At 39.8% G+C, this 20,410-nt stretch overlaps 1 protein-coding gene across 4 annotated transcripts in view; it reads right to left on the bottom strand.

The window, feature by feature from the left end:
• LOC124777261 (organic cation transporter protein-like) overlaps window positions 1–20,410 on the bottom strand; it is a 320,726-nt gene that overhangs the window by 173,785 nt on the left and 126,531 nt on the right. The window contains exon 1 of one of the 4 annotated variants that reach the window (XM_047252591.1): window positions 11,523–11,580. The exons of the other annotated variants lie outside the window; for them this stretch is intronic. The gene's annotated coding sequence lies outside the window, so the exon portion shown is untranslated. Of the gene's footprint in view, window positions 1–11,522; window positions 11,581–20,410 lie in introns of those variants that run through there. 4 annotated transcript variants of the gene reach the window in all.

Genomic DNA, 20,410 nt, shown 5'->3' with positions numbered 1-20,410 from the left:
TGTGCAATAGTTAAGTCGATAATTGTGGAAGTAATTTTTATTCTTCTGCTATACTCAAGAATATTGTTGTTGCTTTAAAGTTATGAACTATTGTTAACGAGAAAATTCAGGAAGGAATTTTGAACTGTTGTAGTATGTGCAGCTGCTTCTAAAACAGTACACAGAAGCCGTGGAGTGTGTCATGTATAAGCCTTACAGCATTTGTTGTGCTGTTTTTCTCTATATCCAAGTACAGAATCGCCGTAAATAATTATTCCATCTGATATTAATGAACGAAAGTGTCAAAAGTAAACCACATTTTAAACATTTTAATCCCCAGACTCAGCTATCACACGTAAAGCAAAATTTGTCAACCCATATCAAGTTTTTAAAGAATACGTACATCCAGACACTTCTGTCATTCTAATAAGCATTTGTGTTTAAATAGCCTAAATCTATGTAATTATGTATAGAACAATGTTATCATTAAAATTGATGCAGGTGTAGCAGTGATGGACTCCTATCTGAACACTGGCTGGAAATGGGTCAATGAACCGTAAGCGCAAACAAAATAAATTACTGTGATTTTGATAAGTTATGTTTAAAATAAGTCGCAGTTGTTCCAGAAGACATTGTTGCTAACGTTTTCGAATATTCTGTGTTTCACTGACTAAAAGCATCTGAGTTTCCAGCCTGGTGGCAATGTTGGGATACCGCGACGTTCGTCAAAAGATGATAAGTATCACAAGTCGAAACGTCACAGTATCTCAGCAGTATAACCAAACTGGAAAACTGAGATGTTTTTTTCAGTGGTATACGCCTGTAACACATTCACTGACCTCTGTTTTTCAAGCTGTCTTTCCATCATGCTCTACTCTTATTGCCACAGTTGTTCACAGCCAATATCATAAAAATTTCCTTTACTTCTCTTTCGGTCAGTACAACTCTGGTGACCTTCATTTATAACGCCTAGATCGTCAGCCAGGAGAATTATTTCAACTTTATCCGTATAAGGAGGGAGGTTGTTTAAATGTAACAAGAATAGCGCTGGACCCAAAATCTGGTCCTATGGCAGACTAGCAGAGATTTGTCTCAGCTGGATATCACTCGTTATCAAAAATGATGAGCTGTATTACTCGATTCACTCTTTTCAGTTAGTTACATATGATGTAAATCAGTATTATGTACGCCTTCAGTGTCATAAAATTTGATTTGCTCCGAAATAATGTTGCATTTGTCCAGTCAAAAGCCGTTGGTAGAAAATAAAAAATTCCAAACGGTGATATGTTTTCATCTAAAAACTTTATTATTTGGTACCCGAATTAACAGAAATGCTCAGTCATTATCTTCATTGCAGACTTTTGATGCTAACAGTGAAACTATCGATGATTATTAATATCTGTCTTTGATACGTTTCCACGCTACAGATTTCACGTTCTAGACACCATCCTTTCTAGGTGTTGTAATTAACATAAATAGCAGTGTAATTATTCAGCTGTTAGTTTCGTATTTGCAGTTACCTGACATATTTTCGCATTTGTTAATTTAGAGAACTTAAGTGGTTGTGCTACAAGTGATAGTGCCCATCAAGATGAAGGTTGGTTCTGCTGTTCATTCAGCAAGCAAGAAATACTGTAACAACACTGATTTGTGACCAATAGCCTCATCGCCAACTCAGGCCCTCCACTTTTTATAGAGGCCAGTGTGTTCTACTTGAAGTTTCTTATACACTGCCATCGACGTATTTTTCTCATGTCACAACGTTAAGTACTGTGAAAACTTAGTTTTTGCAGATCTGTTTTACAGATATCTTCAGTGATTTGATTTCTCATTGGCTACTCGTTCCTCATAGATAAGATCGATCCTTGGACATGTCCAATAACAAGTGCGGCAGTTCTTGCCCTGAAATGTGAACAATTGTTAATATTTAGCTGTGGTTGATTATACAAGGCAAGGCGTTTCTTTTTCTTCACTTTTGACTGTTGTAAATATGTAGAAGTTTCGTCGGCAAAGGCGTATGAAAGTTGTTACACATTAAAGGTTTGATTTCGTTGTGGAACGAAACAGCAGTACCTCGAACTCAAGAAGCTTTTCATTCAAAACAGCAGTTTAGTTGAAAAGAAATATTGGATGACAAGGTGATACTCACTTTTTGGCCAGAAAGTGAGAATTAAGCTGAATACAAATTTTTACGTTACTTGGATGGTCGAATACTTTGAGTATACCTAACGTACAGTAAAGCTAACTTTAAAAACAAAATGAAAAACTTACCTTGTTCCATTAATGTATTTTTGTTTTGGGACAAATATAATTGTCACTCTTTTGTTTACTGGTACTTTGATAATCATTTTCAAAGATTCACAACGTAACGAATAACCCATTACATTTAAAGCATGCAACCACGTAAATTCACGGTTGTATGCCCGAAATTTAATGACTATACATTTTATTTATTCGTCTTTAAGTGGCAAACGCAATCCACATATTAAAAAACGGAATGTGTAAAATATTCCGCAAATGCCAAACGCCAAATGTTGTGCACTTATAACTTAATTAAGCATGTAACTAACTTTATCAGTTCTCTCGGAGATAGAAGCCAATTATCTGAACTCAGTAAATTACTTAACGATGTTTCCGATACCTAAACATTAGCAAAACCTTTTCGCAAAAAAAATTAATGCATAAATATAAAATGAGCAGATAAATAAAACAACAGATGAATCAGGTGTAAATCGTTTGGTGAGATTCAGTGCATTTGATGAACACAGAACACTTTCACGGAGGAAAGTTTCTAGTTGTTACACCGTTCTGGCTGCAAGAGGTTTTCGGTTGATATGGAACAAAAAATTTGTGACGAATAGCCATCCACCTGAAGGACTGTTCAAAGACCGCGGTATCACAACGAACTTTAGATTTAAACCACTTAGAAGTTTACGCAGATGGTTTTTTTTTGTGTATGAGAATGTTGTGGTGCAAAGACTCCAGATCCGACTAGCATTTACGCTAACAAGTTAACGATACACGATTCGCAGCGCTTTCGTCTTGTTTATCGTTCAGCATTTTCTGGTTGCAGTGATGCACAGTGCTCTGTACGCAGCCCTGTGTAGGTATGAACGTCGTGTGCATCATGTAAATGAGGAAGTAACCTCGCAGACGACTAAATCGGTTAGGAAAACATACACTCGTGAAGGCGTTAGATATCTTTACGGGTATGGAGGCAGTTGAGTTACAAAATGGTTCAAATGGCTCTGAGCACTATGGGACTCAACTGCTGTGGTCATCAGTCCCCTAGAACTTAGAACTACTAAAACCTAACTAATCTAAGGACATCACACACACCCATGCCCGAGGCAGGATTTGAACCTGCGACCGTAGCAGCAGCGCGGCTCCGGATTGGAGCGCCTAGAACCGCACGGCCACCGCGGTCGGCGTTGAGTTACACAATGAGTTCAATGGAAAATGGGCATTTCCTATTATCCTATATAATTATTAGGATTCTTATTTTGAAAACAGGGACGCACGATACTGGAACAGTTACCACCACATGAAGTAAATGATTTACTAACTATGTTTCCGACGTATCAGCAGTAATATCGCTTGGAAGGTGCTTCCTTGAATCCAGGGACACCGTGTTTACGATTCTGGGTACACTTGAGCTTCATGCAAGGGAAGCGATAAAGTCAATAAACTCCTTAAATGAGACCTTAAATCCTTGTAGAAAGCTCTTAGCTGCAGAGGAAAAAAAGGGAACCAGAAGAGTTTAACGTTCTGTTGACAGCGAGGTAATTAGAGACGGAGCACAAGCTGGGGTTACGAAAGGGTGGGACAATAAAATCGGCCGTGTCCTTTTCAAAGGAACCATACCGGAAGTTATATGGAATGATTTAAGGAAATCACGGAAAACAGGTGGAAATTGAACAGAAGTATCTCCAACAGCGTTCAAACCCGCCGTCAGCGAGGTCGTAATGTAAAAGAAATACGCACTTCTCGTTCACCTTCACCCTTACTAATACTAATTAGATATTGTTTGTCATTCGAAAGAACAGAAAACTCAGTATCTATATATCAATAAGAAACGTGAAAACGACGAAGGAAGTCATACTTTAATATGAGCTGTGTTTTTGCTCTCCTCCTGAAGGCGTCAACAGTTAAATTTTTTCAGTACTTTCGGTCAAGGTGAGAACTCCCAGTCTTCAAGAGCGACATGCTGATATTTTTCCTGCTAGTCTCATTTACATGAAAAGGACAAAGTTTTTGTATGTTAAAGGTGTTAAGGAATGTGTGTGAACCTAGTTACTTGATTTCATGTAGTTTCTGTTGATATTTCCACGCACGTGGAATCCGTTGTCTGGAATTGCAGAATTTTATAACACCCCATTTACCCGTTTATTCATTTAAACGAAAAACATATAACGTGGCTTTCTTTAAAAGAAGGATAAAGGATAAAAGACTTCTGCTGACCAACTGGCATTACGTGTCGACGTAAGATAAATATTTTCCGTGATATCAATACCTTTTTGTTATGTTATGACGCAAAACTTTCACCTTCCCCTAATAGTAATCTCAGTGTTCCATAATGAAGCGGGATGGTGTCTTAGTTTCATCCTATGTGGTATTAAAGTCTCAGTTTTGCGCCATGTAGTTTGATGAAGTGTTATCTGTACAAAACAGCATGACACTGGAGTGTTTGTATTTCTGCCTGACAAGTGGCTTGAACAAAGGATAATGCAGCTTGTTAAAGGTGAAAAGGAAGTACCCTTCCGATGTAAGATTAATGTGTTACATCGGAGGCAGTCACGTTATACAAATTCTTCACTGTATCAGTGCACAGAAATATGCTACTCCGTCTAACACATAGGTCAGGACATCAGCAAAGCGAATGCAGCGCTTCGGTCATTTGGAGGCTAATGGAATACACTGTTGGTCAGAGGCTTTTTTTAATCATAATTGTCACAAGAAGTATTGAGTAACGTAACGACGCAGATGTCAGACAAAATGCGATATTTAGAGTAAAATCTGAGAATACTGAGGAACTTATTATGAGACCACCGACGAACTTGTGAAGATAGTTTTAAAACAACTACATCGGACACCCATCATACATACCATCCGTGAATGAAACAGTGAAAAGCATATGGAAAGAAAGACGTACTCTCTCCAACGCCCATTATGTCACATACGTGAATTTTAAATTTATTTTTGAATATTACAGAAAACTAATACCATATCCGTGGCTGAGCGGAAGGCATGTACTATTGTAACACGGAAGGCCCTGTTTTATCCCTGCTACTGCCAAAGATTTTCCGTTAGCAGAATAACGGGACCTGTATCTATACCTACATTTACACCCACACTCAGTAACCAAACTAATCGTATGAGACGAACGATACTTCGTGTACCATTGTCACTTCCCCCTTCTGTAGCAGTCGCGAACGGTGCGCGGGAGGAATGGTGGTCGGTTTGCCTCCGAGTGAGCTCGATTCTCTCCTTCTATACCTTCAAAGTCATTTCGCGGGATATGCATTGATTGCATCTCGTAAGAACGTACGCTCTCGGATGCACAACGTCCCATTCTTGTAACATCTGCTACCAGCATTGGATGAGCATCTCTGTGACGCTTACTAAATGAACCTGTGACGAAACGTGCCACTCTTCTTTGGATCTTTGCTATTTTCTCGGTCAATCGTTATGTGGGAAGGGTCTCAGGCCGACGAGTAATTTTCAGCTATCGTCGAACGAGGATTTTGTAAACCACCTCTTTCGTGCATGGACTACGCTTCCCTAAGATTCCTCCACTGAATCTCACTCTGGCAGCTGCCTTTCCTATAGTTAACTTTATGTGCTCGTTGTACTTTAAATAGCTCACTACGCACACCGCCAGGTATTCAGTGGATGTGAGAGCTTCTAGTATTTGTTTGACAGTAGCATAATCATAGAATGACAGGTCATTTCGCCTATTTATGCTTGTTACTTTACAGTAGAAAAGCTGGCGCAGCATAATAGAGGCTGGTCTTCATTATCGGCACCAGCGTCTTAAAAATATTTTATCCAGCGTCAAGGTATGGGGCCACTTCCGACATGATCTTTTTACAATGTATTTACTACTGAAAGGCGTCACCGTGACGTAATCTACGTCCCAGACCACCATCGATGAGATGCTCATTGGTTGTCGACTGACGTTTGTCTCAGACACGAGCTGTCGCATTATGGCGAGCTCTTTGTATCTCCTTGCGCGCGCTGTACGGACTGTGAGAGAATGGAAGCGAATCAAAAGCTCAAGGGCTCAAGGCAATCGAACTGATGGACCGGCGCTCCCAGACATATGGAAGCTTTGAACTATGGGTCAATTGGCGGTGTGTCGCTCGAATCAGTCGGAGGGTACCAACGCCAGCGTCTCGCTCCATTAGCTGGCGAGAATGTCAGCTCTTGCGGCAGACTTGTATGGCATACTGTATTGTGTTCGATTCCAATACCACCTTATATTACGGTGTAAACTCCGCAATATTAACAGATGAAGTGACCTTACTGTTCATTATTTCTTATTGGCCGAATTTTTATCAACATCACACTACGGAGAAAACTCTCTGGATGAATTGGCAGAAATTTTGTGTTTAAAAAGAAGCATATAATTTTGGCGAAGAGTTTGCTTAGTATGTACGAGTCTCAACGGTACGTTGGCAGCTTTAAGTTCAATTTTATTGCTCTTAAAAGGTCAGAAGCCAGGCCAAGGTGTATTACGTACACGTCTTACAGGCAGCAAGACTAGCAAAAGCAGAGCACTGTTTCGGCGATTACACGAATGGAGAAACGAAAGGACAGTGACAATATGGAGGAACTTTTCCATTATTCGGCGTATGTCGGCAGTGAATAGAAACTTCTGTGGAAATTTCTACAAAGTAGCTGGAAATCTCGTTAATCAGCATGGTTTCTGGTAAGAGAGATTCTCGTAAAGGCTTTGCAGAAACTTCCAAATCAGCATGGTTTCTGGTAAGAGAGATTCTCGTAAAGGCTTTGCAGAAACTTCCAAACAGCATGTAGTTCTTATTTGACAGGTATTTTAAGTGACTATTGTCACAAGTTTCATAGAAATGTATAGAGATAAGTGTTGCGCATTGGTTAAAGAGAGTGTTAGGTCCAGACCAAAAATCCTCAAGGAAGTTTATTTCAGAAAAGATAAAGAAAAATCTGAAGAGCTGGCTGTACGAAGAAAACAGATCTATTATTAAAGCCTGGAGGAAAAATTTCAATAATAATGGATTTACGGAAGTGAAACTACCGAAAAAATGTAAAATCCCTTGCTCGACGGGAAATATAATAAAAGTGGTGGCGTCTTTCATTTTAGTCTCTCAGCTTAAAATAATGAGTGACTATCAGAAAAATCGGTAAACCAGTAACTGGGAGTTATTAAGCAGACTTACTGGACCGATTCTGTAGTCAGCTGAAGCAAAGAGATTACGACTGGTATGCAGAATGTGCTCTTGCGTCAGCAACTGGGCTTCGAAACAGCTTCTGAACCAATTTTCTCCTTTATAGTACGTAGATTCGCAACAATATTTTAATTGTACCACCTAAGGTTCTTTAGATCTGTTGGTCCTTCCAGAACAAGATGAGAGGAGTTCTTACTATGATTTTTTATAAATACGATATTCTCTCCAGCAAGAAATGTACTCATAAATATTTTTCTCACTTCCTTCAACACAAGAGGATTTTCTCGGACTTTCAAATACTCAATGTACAATATTAGCATCTCGCTCATGATTTTTTCTTCAAGTTTTGTTTCTGTTCTTCATTAACGTCAACTTTTCCTAATTTATCGTCAACTAATAGCTTTCTTCCGCGAAATATTTTGACATGTTACAACAACAAAAGCAGCAGTTTTGTCGACTGTGTAATCATCGACATTGCTGAATCTGTTTGTTAAATGGTCGGCTGCACGGTAATTCGAATTTTCACGTGGCACTGTAGGCTATAATACATAATTAAGTAAAAGTCGGTTGACTGTTCGGTGGAACAAGAAAGCATACCACTTCCAAACTGAACATGCTTAGTAAAGCCGTGTAGCGTTTCAAAACAATGTTGCTCTAAGGACACCTTTAACTTCTACATTAATGATGCTTTTTCACATTTACCATATTCAGCAAAGTTTTCTTTTTTGTGTCAACACTTTAACTTCCATTTATAGACTTACGCAAGAATGATGTGCTTCGTTTCTCTAAACAAGCGAAAGAGTGAAAAATGTAGTCTGGAAATGTTGCTATCGACAATAGTTTTGTTTTCGAACATTTTTGCTATTATTAGATTATCTGTTACTTTCTCCTAGATCTGTTCAATAGGGTATTGAGGTATTACTCGTCATGCTCGCTAACATTGTTGTTCTAATTTCGTTGCCTGTACAGATACGACAACTGGTAGTTTGTTACTTTAGATCGGGAAATCATAGAAAGGGTCAGTTCTCAACCTCTTACTTTAGATCGGGAAATCACAGAAAGGATCAGTTTTCAACCTCAGCAAAGTATCAGCGTGTTTTGTAAAGGATAAACTTTGCCTAACGTTGTGTCTCAAGGATATAATGTCCATAGAACGCAGCCGCTGAAGTGAAAGTTTAGTTACTTATGTGATTAATGATTAAAATTAAAGAACATTTTGCTCATTTGTTGCTTCGTCCGTAAAACGTTGAATATAAAGTGTCTACGATCACTAACGGAAGCTTACACCATTTTTGTTTGCTGGCGTATTCGTCATTCTAAGTAGAAGCCAGAGTCCCTGACCTGCATATAGCTACACAGAATCACTGGAAAATTTCCATGAAAATTAGTCCGAACTGAGAAAGAGAAAACTACGCCTGATTCCTTCAAGAAAGGTCTTTAATGTTGGGACTGCATAGTTCAGAATGGCATCAACAAAAGGAACAACGCCTTCCCCTCATATTACTGAACATCACTTATGAGACGTGTTTACTACTGAAGTACAAAAGATAATTATAATTCTGCTTTTATAAAATCTCCACCACTTCTCTGATCGATCTTGTGCGCTTAGAAAAACATTAGTCGCATGGCAGTGTCAATGAAATGCTTAAATAAGGGCACTATATATAATTATACCGGTTTATGGTTGATGTTTCTTTATGTATTTAGTAAGAAATACATGAGAAAAGAAAAGATATCATCAACGCCAAAGTAGGTTCGAAGACCACAGTGCTGTACTAGACGTGCACTTACCTTCATCCAACCTGGGTTACCCAGTCTGTTAAGAGCCCACAATCTACTGTAGACTACGAATCACTGTGCAACATGTACGTCTTCTTCATTTATTTTTATTTCTACGGCATTCGCACATATGCCAGCCTAAGTGTGGCTTTTAGCCGGTTTTTATGCTCTTTTAGGCGAATACTGGGCTGTTTCCTAGACCGTCTCGGAAAATACGATACACGAATAATTAAAATACGGTAACACACAGAACGAAATTTATACGATTCACAGACACGTAGTGCAAACAGTTTCCTTCCCTTGGGTTAACTGACGACCGTGGCAGCGGTCAGGACATTAGGCAAAAAGGGCAAAATAAAACTGACTTGCCATATCATGAAAACAGCGGATCTTATTCCGCAGAACAAACACTAGGAAACAGAGACAGCTCGGGCAGATATGAAACTTGGTCAGTATTCTAATGCGTTTATGTGGAACCGATTTATGCTGGAAAAAGTTAGTTCATATTTTTGCCACCGGGTGCAAATTTGGCGCTGTGAATACAACAAAGACGTGTGGAAATGTTTCCAAATGTAATGCATTAGGAACGGTACATGGGTGGAAAAGGGCAAATAAGTGAGAAAAGCTTAATGTTGATAATATTAACCACTGATTATACAGTTTGGTCAATATGAGCACTGGAGACGTCGACGAAATTATGTACAGCCCCAGTTGTGGCATGTGGTGTTCAAAACTGGAACTATCTTTTCAGTGTAAACCGGTTCTACGTTAAAGCATTAGAATATCTACCAAGTTTTGCTGTCATACGATAGTTACAGCCCACAGTGGATCTATTTGAGTTGCTGCACTTTATTTGTAACAACCCAGTGCATTCACTGACAGAGAAAATTCTAGGGCCTAGTGAGGATTAACCCTAAGGTGTTACATTTGCAATATGAATTTTAATCCCAACCTCAAATGTATGCACATGAATAATGTAGTTGGCGAATTTCGGTTTTCGGATAAAGAGTGAGGCACTGTGCAGTGTGGCCAAAACAAAACTGGTCCGGAAAATATTACTTGCACCTTAAGATAGGCAACTCAACTTACATAATCAGCCCCATGTGTAGATGACGTATGATGGACTGGCTCTCCAGGTCACGTGATATTAGCATAATCTAGCATTTACGGGATGTTGTCGATATTCGTGTACGTTGGACTGCCCACGCGCAATGGAAATATTTCATATCTCGTAACTTAGCCAGGCCTGACCTTATCGACTGAGTCAGTATAGAGACAGGGATTAGGGATCATGAGGTGGTCATAGCTTCAATGGTTATTACAGTTAATAAATCCATCAAGAATGCTACGAGAGTATTTTTGCTAGAAAGAGCAGATAGGCAGATACTGACATCATTTAGTTCCAATGTGATGAACACAAAGGAAAGTTGAAACTTTTTAGAAAGAAAAAAAGGTACAAACAAGCTGCAATACATTTATTGTCCGTTCTGTTAACTAATTTCGACTGTCAGTCATTTTCAAGCACCTGAAATACATCCACAAAAATTGTGACATTGGTTTATACGTTGTCTGTCTACAGGGGACGTCTCGTATACATGTATACTTCATAAAATAAGTTTGTTACTTATCACAAGCCTCAAGCTTCACATCGCATCTAACTAAATAGCCAGTACATTTGTAAAGGCACACATCGCTTTCCTGTGCACGTATAGCACAAACACAACCCAGTACTTCACTAGATTACAACCAAAAGTAATACGCGTGCAGAAAGCTGCCGTATCATAACTTAGGGACAGCTGTTACGGTGCAGCCAAAGATGTCTAGAACCACCATCTGTGGGTAGTCAGTCCCTCAAGTAATACTGTAGCGCAGTATTTACTGGCACGTTATGTTTGTTATACTCAAGCGTGCCAAGCAGAACAGCGCAATACAAATCAATAGAATATGTGGAACAATAACAAAATAAATTGAAGAGCTAATACGAAAGTTTATAGATAGTCGTTCTTCACAAGCACCCACGGGACACAGAAAGAGGAAAATGATAGTGTCACCAGAGTTACACCCCACCACACACCGTAACGTGGCTTACGGAGCGTAGATGTAGATGTAGACTATTGAATTTCGTGCTGGGATAAAAGAAAGAGAATCGTTTAGTATTACTGCCGTTGTCTTTCGGAGAGAAAATTGCTTGTGTTTGAACATCCGTAATTTCTGTAGCAGCGTAATTTACATAATAAAATTTGAAGCTTTCAACGCCGTATATCCCACAATTATTAAAAAGTCCCGAGCTACTATGCCTGGTGAACTTTTTGGAAAACTCTGAAGTTTCTTACCCACCTGCGAAGAACATCTTCAGGGAAGGAGTCGCGGCTTTCGTTCACTGCACACAATGGCTCGCTGAAAACTGAGCTGAAGTTCCGTAGCGAGATGAACCAACGTAGGGACGCGATGTCACATGTTTTTGAAATTCAATGCAGCTGGCAGCTGTCGGTTGTTATCATACACTACTGCTATCGTTGCTTTGATGGAGACCACTACGCTTGCACTGCACTACTGACAATCAAGTGCCGCTGAATATAATATCTTCCCCTTTCCGAAAGAATTATTTGTCGAATTTAGCAATCTGTTTTGCTTCTCTGCAGAGCTTATCAAAGTACTCGTATGTGGTAACCAGGATCTCTGTCTATCACACTGTCTCCTGTGGTTTCCTTATTGCAAAGTGGTCTCTGCCACAGCTGATCGACGAATTCTCCCCTTTTTTTAAAAATTTTTATTCTCATGTATTCGTTTGTCATCCAAGGCTCTCTTCATAGTGCCCACATTTTACTGTCCGCATGTACGTGATATTCTGTATACTCGTTCTTTTCGTTAGTGGTAGAGGAGCATCCTTGGCCGAAATTTAACGTCCTTGTATGTTGCTGGCTGTTTATATACAACTTTACAGTTGTACTTTCTTAGCATTTAAGGGCAGACATAATATCGCTGGAATATTGTTAGTTACATACAAGGAAAATGTTTTATACAGATAGAGAGGTTTGAGAGTTACAGTCCAGTATTTTAATGTTGAAGCTGCCATGCACAGTACTGGTGTTTTGTGTTAGATTCTAACGAACCAGTACAGATCTTAAGGTAGCCGTTAATGGAGCAACTGAGTCATGACTGTATCACTATGTAGCTATAATTGAAATAAACAACTAGTTTCATCCTTCGCACACTGATTTATTACTGCGTTGCAGGTAGAATACTAATCACATACCTGTATTAACCGTCTCAACTGTAACAGTGCAATGTGAAAGCTTTGTATTATGGAGATACATCAATAATCTGAACGTTGCAAAAGAAACTAGGCAACATGCACATGCTGTTAAGTTAGAGGAACCTGATACTGATGCAACGTATCAACATTGTTGATCCTTGTTTAAAGCCAGCTGGTATGGTAGAGTTACTTTGCACCATGTAGGAACACAGTTTGATCTGGAGAAAATATAACTGGTTCTTTGCTGTGACGTAGTCGATAGAGGCAGTTAGCAGGACTCTCAAAACAAATATATTTATGAAAACCAGATCCTTTAGGATAAGTTACACTGAAAAATCAAAAATTTTGGTATTGGCGTTTGTTTCTTTAGTGAGAGACTTAGCACAAACTCGAGAAGGAATTATTTGATTCCTGGCGGAATGTATGCTGTGGCAACATTAATTAATTAAGTCCTCAGAATTTGTCACTGTTTAATTAAATAGTACAGTTGTTTTATCTTTAGTTAATAAGTGCCCTTGTTACTTCATCACTGTCACACCACCACCACCTCCAGTCACTTGACATTCATTACTGAATAAAGTCCGCCCTAAATTATTCCACGAATTACAGTCTTCAGGTAATTATTCATGTTGCTGTCGTATGTTTTCTAATGTGGTCTACCCATAATCCATTACGTCGTCGAGAGAACTTACTTGACTCAGTGAGTATCCATTTGTCTGACTGCATGCCCCGATCAAATTAATATTATTTTTATTGTAGTAACAATTACGACTTCCACTCCAATCCAAGTTTTCCTGTTCAAATGGTTCAAATGGCTCTGAGCACTATGGGGCTTAACTTCTGAGGTCATCAGTCCCCTAGAAGTTAGAAGTACTTAAACCTAACTAACCTAAGGACATCACACACATCCATGCCCGAGGCAGGATTCGAACCTGCGACCGTAGCGGTCGCGCAGTTCCAGACTGTAGCGCCTGGAACCGCTCGGCCACACTGGCCGGCCAATTTTCCTGTCACTCCTAGTAATTTACAACAAGCATCATTATGTTGGTCGGTGAGAAACCCACAAGTTTTGAATGGTATTCGTATTGTAATTCCATGTCTCGCTGCCATAAGTCAAAACTGGTAATACAGACTGACTGTAAACTATTCGTTTCAGACAGCGCTTATTCTCCGCTTTGAAACCTTATTTAACTCTTCAAGAGAATTTCGGGCCATTCTTACTTTCATGTTTGTATCTTTCCCGTTTTATCCACTCGTTCTATTCAACTGTTCCGAATACAAAAACTCTCCAGCTGGTTCTGTAACTTTGTTGTAAATTCGTAGTACAAGGGCTATTTTTTCCAGTCACCGATCGACCGCGAAATGGAAACCGCAGTGGAAATAAAAAATATTTTACTAGCAACATTTAGCTATATCTTCCAGCTACTTGTCTTGATAGTCGCCGCTCTGACTTAGACATTTGTCGTAGCGTGGTACCAACTCTCCGCCACTCTCATCACAGAACACACCCACCTGTGATTTCCGTTAATTCCGTAAGCTGCTCTGCAGCTTGTTGTCTGTTCCAAAATGCTGTCAACCCATCCAGCGGCTCGTGTGAACGAAGAGATGAAAATCAGAGGGAGCCAAGTCCGGGCTATATCGTGTGTCATCAAACACGTCCCATCGAAAACGCAATAGGAGCGTCTTCGTTGCGCTTGCAGTATGCTGCCGAGAATTGTCATGAAGATGGAAAGTCATGACAGTTACTTTATGTGGGCTGCATGAAACCGGACGAAACAACTCAACAGGACTTCACACACGACAGGAGACAAATTTTTCGAGGCATCATTATGTGGTTGCTGTGCAACCTGAACTGAAGCGTGCGATGTGACGCGATAGACGGACGCATTAGAGGCACTTCGCAACACACCTGTGCAATTGACAAAAACGTTTTCTGTTATTACTCAATAACGTAAAAATACTATACTAGAGAAACCAATGTTTCGGCCACAGTTGCAGTTTCCGTCTTTTGGGTTTACTAGTAGACACAGTTATGTGTCAACTCATGACGGAATTACATGTGTGCAAAACTTCACCACATTTTCACAGTGGTTTTAATTTAGCGATCGATCGGAGATAAGCCTCCTATTTTAATTTTAATGTGTTCATCATTTTGCATGTAATATTAATCTTACCTTGCCGTACAAATTTCAAATGGTAGTATTAGCGTCTTCCGTTCGTTGTTGAAAATTATTTGCACACTATCCGAACAGTGCAATGTCGGCAGCGATATGTAGGAGTTTCACATTTGTCCCATCGAACCTGTTCCTTCTTCACTGTTCCAGTTTAAAATTGTGAAAAATTTCTCTATGATTGCTACTAATAGCTATGGTGATATGGAGTCTTAATGTCAATGTTGCGTCTAATGGGAGCTGTGGCACTGACTTCCGTCGTCTTTAATGTACTAAGAAAGGTTGAATCAATGCCTTTTTCTTATGTCTGAAACTTCACGCCTTCAATTTTCCCATTTCACTGGAGGTGCACGCGTGGTCTAGGGGACACGGTAGCTCAGCGTGTTCGGTTAGAGGGTTAGCTGCCCTCTGTAATATAAAAACCTGTGTTAATGGATCAACGATGAACTTGAATAATCGCTATGGGACGTCCGCCCCGAATAAATAGAACGAACAAAATGAGATAAAAAAAGGAATAGCTTCTTCGACTACTAATCAACACATTCTCGGTCCCGGTTTCGAATCTTTCCACTGCTTAAATTGTGAACAAAAATCATCAGGAATGGCGGCTGAAGACTTCCGGCACAGGAAGTCACCCACGTTCTGCCAATAGCATTGTCAAAATGTTCAAATGTGTGTGAATTATTTAGGGACCAAACTGCTGAGGTCATCGGTCCCTAAGCCAAAACACTACTTCACCTAACTCAAACAGCGTACGCTAAGGACAACACAAACACCCATGCCCGAGGGAGGACTCGAACCTCCGACGGGGGCAGCCGCCCGGACCGTAGCAAGACGCCTAAGACCGGGCGGCTACCTCGCGCGGTCCTTGTCAAAGAGGACAGAGGAGCAGACAGAGGTGCAAGGCTCTCTTGCCCTTAGGGTTGGAAACTGGCCCTAAAAGGCGGAAGGATCAGCAATAATGAACGGAATGCGGATGCATAAGGCATTAAAGACACATAATGTATATCCATGGGGCATGTGGCTCGTAATTGAAAAAGTATCGTGATGATCTCTCCATTGGCAAATGATTCAGGATTAGTCCCCCATTCGGATCTTAGGGAGGGAACTTCCAAGGAGAAAGAGATCATGAGAAAAAGATTGAATAACCAACGAAAGGATAACGTTCTACGAGTCGGAGCGTGGAATGTCAGAGGTTTGAAAGTGATAGGGAAGCTAGAAAATCTGAAAAGGGAAAGGCAGAGGCTCAATCTAGTCATAGTACGGGTAAGTGAAGCGAAATGGAAAGAAGACAAGGAATTCTGGTGAGATGAGTATAGGGTAATATGAACTGCAGCAGAAAATGGTATAACGAGAGTAAGATTTGTTCGGAATAGGAAGGTATGGCGGAGAGTGAGTTACTGTGAACAGTTCAGTGATAGGATGTTCTCGTCAGAGTGGACAGCGAAACAACATCACAACAACAGTTCAGGTATACGTGGCAACGTCGCAAGCAGAAGATGAAGACACAGAGAAAGTATATTAGGATATATTCAGTTCATAAAGGGAGACGAAATCTAATAGTCTTGGAGGATTGGAAATTCGGTTGTAGAGGAGGAAGTAGAAGAAAGGATACGGGAGAATATGGTCTTGGTAATAGAAATGAGGGAGAAGAAAAACTAAATGAGTTATGCAATAAATTTCAGGTGGTAATATCGAATACTCCGTGCCAGAATCAGCAGAGGAAATGGTATATTTGGTAAAGGCCGGTAGATATAGGAAGATTCCAGTTAGATTATATCATGATCAGGCAGAAATTCCGAAATCAGATACTGGATTGCAAGGCGTACCCAGGAGCACAAATAGATTCTGATCACAACTGAGTAATGATGAAGAGTAGGCTGAAGTTTATCAGACTAGTCAGGAAGAATCAATGCTCAAAGAAGTGGGATACGAAGGTACTAAGGAATGATGAGATACATTGGAAGTTCTCTAAGGCTATAGATACAGCGATAATGAATGGCTTAGTAGGCAGTTCAGCTGAAAATGGACGTATCTAGAAAAGAATCACAGAATATGGAAAGAAAACCATAGGTGCAAGGAAGATAACTGCGAAGAAACCATGGGCAACAAGAAATACTTCAGTTGGTCGACGAAAGAAGGAAGTACAAAAAAGTTGAGTGCAGATAAGAGAGCGAACAGGTGGAAAGATTACACTGAATGTCTCTATGACGATGCGAACTTGTCTGATGGCGTGATAGAAGGAGAACCAGGAGTTGACAGGGAAGAGGTAGAGGATCCGGTATTACAACCAGAATTTAAAAGAGCTTTGGACGATATGAGATCAAATAGAGCAGAAGGGATAGATAAAATTCCAACGGAATTTGTAAAATTATTGGGCGAAGTGGCAACAAAACGGCTGAGCACGTGTTTAGAAGACTGGCGATATTTTATCTGACTTTCGGAAAAACATCATCCACAGTCCCGAAGACAGCAAGAGGCGAAAGTGCGAGAATAATCGCACACTCAGCTTCACAGCTCATGCATCAAAGTTGCTGACAAGAAAAATATACAGAAGAACGGAAAAGAAAATTAGGGATAAGATTCGCTAATGAAACTGTCATTCTGATTTCTGAAAAAAAAGTGTGTGAAATCTTATGGGACTTAACTACCAAGGTCATCAGTCCCTAAGCTTACACACTACTTAACCTAAATTATGCTAAGGACAAACACACACCCATGCTCAAGGGAGGACTCGAACCTCCGCCGGGACCTCTGATTTCTGAGTGAAAGTGAAGAAGAATTACAGGTTCTGTTGAATAGAACAGGCTAATGAGTACAGAATATGTACTGTGCATAAATCGAAGAAAGGCAAAAGTAAAGAGAAGTAGCAGAAATGAGGAAAGCGAAAAACTTAAGGGGAGTTGGAACGCCCTATCCCGACAATGTTAAATTTAGTGACTTGGCATCCCTGTATTTCAGGAACCACTGTAACCATTGATATGAAACTTTTACAGGACATTAAACTGTATGTTCTGCGTCTACTGAACAATAATAATTGCATTTCAGCCACTGCTTTCGAAAATAAAATTTATTTATTACACGATTAAAATTTTGTGTACTTTTTTGTACGTTATGCTAAATAACGTTATTTATGCATAAGATTATGTTCTTCTTCTAGTTCAGTAGACTCAGGATACGTATGTTATTATTCCCTGGAAATTCGAATACTCTAGTAGAAGTGGTTTCTGAGATGTACGGAAAAATCCAACAGAAAATGTAAATTTTCAGGAACGGCTTCTAAAGTTTCAGAAGACTGTAACTCAATATATGCTTATTTTTTATTTTTAATCACTCCGAAGCACCCTGCATCATACTGTATATCATCCTCTTGATCTTTTTCCATTTTTTTTCTTCTTTTCTTCTTTCTGGACTCCTTAGTGACCAACTGTGCTGCATCCTCTGCTTTATCAATGCGAACCTTGTCCATCCGTTCAAGTTCTCTGATGCAGTTTGCTCCAGGATTAATTCTCATATGCTGTAGCACTTTCACTCTACCAATGTTGCCGTCATTAAAAGCAATAACAGCATCACTGACCCCCACTTTAGTGTCTTCATTCCAACAAAAACATTTTCTGGTAAGCGAGTCCATATAAGATTACATTAGTCAACAGCCATTTTGCATCTGGGATGTGATACATTAACTAGCATGTATTTTGGTGTGTAGAACCCGTATATACCTTGCAAAATGTTCTAACATGTACCATTTTTTAGTTTTTAATGGTTTTTATTTTTCGTATTCAGTATTTCGCTTTTTGCTGTCCTTCTGTTTTGATGTTTAATTGTTTGTTTCTGATTTGCAGACGATCTAAAAATCGTCAGTAAATGATTGGTGTGGTAATCCGGTTTCCAGTGAAAGATAGTACAAACTTTTTGTGTTTAAAACTTACACTAAAAATATGGCAACTAGTAAATCTCTTTGCTGTGTAGACTATCCCGACAACTTTTTTTATGTGTGTGGGAAATTCACTACAAAAGCCCAAAGAAAACCAATCACTGATCTGGTTATGGAGGCATATAAATTGTATTTTGATTGTCCTGTTGGTGATCAGGATAAAAATATTGCACCTAATATCGCCTGCATCACCTGTACCACAGCCGGTCGGTGTGGCCGAGCGGCTCTAGGTGCTTCAGTCCGGAACCGCGCGGCCGCTACGGTCGCAGGTTCGAATCCTGCCTCAGGCATGGATGTGTGTGATGTCCTTAGGTTAGTTAGGTTTAAGTAGTTCTAAGTTCTAGGGGACTGATGACCTCAGATGTTAAGTCTCATAGTGCTCAGAGCCATTTGAACCATTTTGAACCTGTACCACAACCTTAACCGAGTGGTTGAAAGGAAAACGCCGAGCCATGCCATTCGCTGTGTGTGCATAATGACCATTATTCAGACTGTTACTTCTGTCTTACAAATATTTCGGGACATTCAAGCAAAACTAGACATAAAATAATGTAACCAAATGTATCTTCAGTGCATTTGCCTGTGCCCCGTGATGAGGGGTTGCCTGTTCCTGTCTGTAACGTGAAAGGCACGGAACCAGACACCATGTCAAGTGAATCAGAAAGTATTGAACATATAGAAGAGTACTGTCCTCAATATCATGACACTTTACCTCAGCTCTTTAATCAAAAGGAATTGAACGATTTGGTTCGCGATCTAAAACGTCTGAAACAGCAAGCTGAACTCTTGGGGTCGAGACTGCAACAACGGAACCTTCTAGCTCCATGGACAAAAATTTCCTGTTTCAGATCAAGAGGTCAATCCATCGCTCAATATTTCGAAATGGAGAATTCAATCTGTGTTTGTAGATATGCCAATGCTCTGATGATGCAGCTAAGTGTACAACATAATCCGCAGGAGTGGTGACTGTTTATTGATTCCAGTAAAACGAGCTTGAAAGCAGTACTGCATAATGGCAATCCATTTCAATCGGTACCTTTGGCTTACGCCATAGATATGAAACAAATTTATGAAACCAGGGCTTTGCTGCTAGAGCCAATCAAATATAAGCATCATGAATGGCAGCTTTGCTGTGATTTAAAAGTTGTTGCACTCCTTACAGGCTTACAGGCTGGATTCACGAAATAGTGCTGGTTTTTGTGTTTCTGGGGCAGTCGTGACATCAAGAACCACTATACAGTCAAGGAATGGCCTATAAGGAAGTCATATGTTCCTGGAAACGTGAATGTGAACAATACCCCATCAGTTGAGCCCGATAAAAACTTTTTCCTCCTCTTCATATCAGGTTGGGCCTTATCAAGACTTTGTAAAAGCTCTGGATACAGAAGGTGAGGCCTTCAATCACTTAGAAGAAAAAAAGAAAAGTTTCTCAAATTAAATGAGGCAAAGCTGAAAGACGGTATATATGTTAGATCACAAATAAGAAAATTGCTGAAAGATCCAATCTTTGATACCAAACTCATAGATATTCAATTAGCTGCTTCGCCTTCTTTTAAAGCAATTGTGAAGGGCTTTTTAGGTAACAGAAAAGACAATGACTATGTTACCATTGTGAATGATCTGTCGGACAACTATATAGGGTATAGAATGTCGCTTAAAATTTACTTTTTATATTCTCACCTTGATTTCTTCCCGGATAATTTGGGAGCCGTAAGCGATGAGCATGGTGAATGCTTTCACCATACATTCTTACCATGGAACACCGTTACCAAGGCCATTGGAACCTTTCGATGATGGGTGACTACTGCCGGAGTCTTGTTAGGGAGAGCGATGAAACGGCAAACAAAAGAAGAGCTTCATCATC

Source organism: Schistocerca piceifrons, chromosome 2 (assembly GCF_021461385.2).
Source record: "Schistocerca piceifrons isolate TAMUIC-IGC-003096 chromosome 2, iqSchPice1.1, whole genome shotgun sequence".
Lineage (NCBI taxonomy): Eukaryota > Metazoa > Arthropoda > Insecta > Orthoptera > Acrididae > Schistocerca > Schistocerca piceifrons.
Note: the sequence above shows the minus strand (reverse complement) of the source record. Positions and strands in the feature narration are given on the sequence as shown.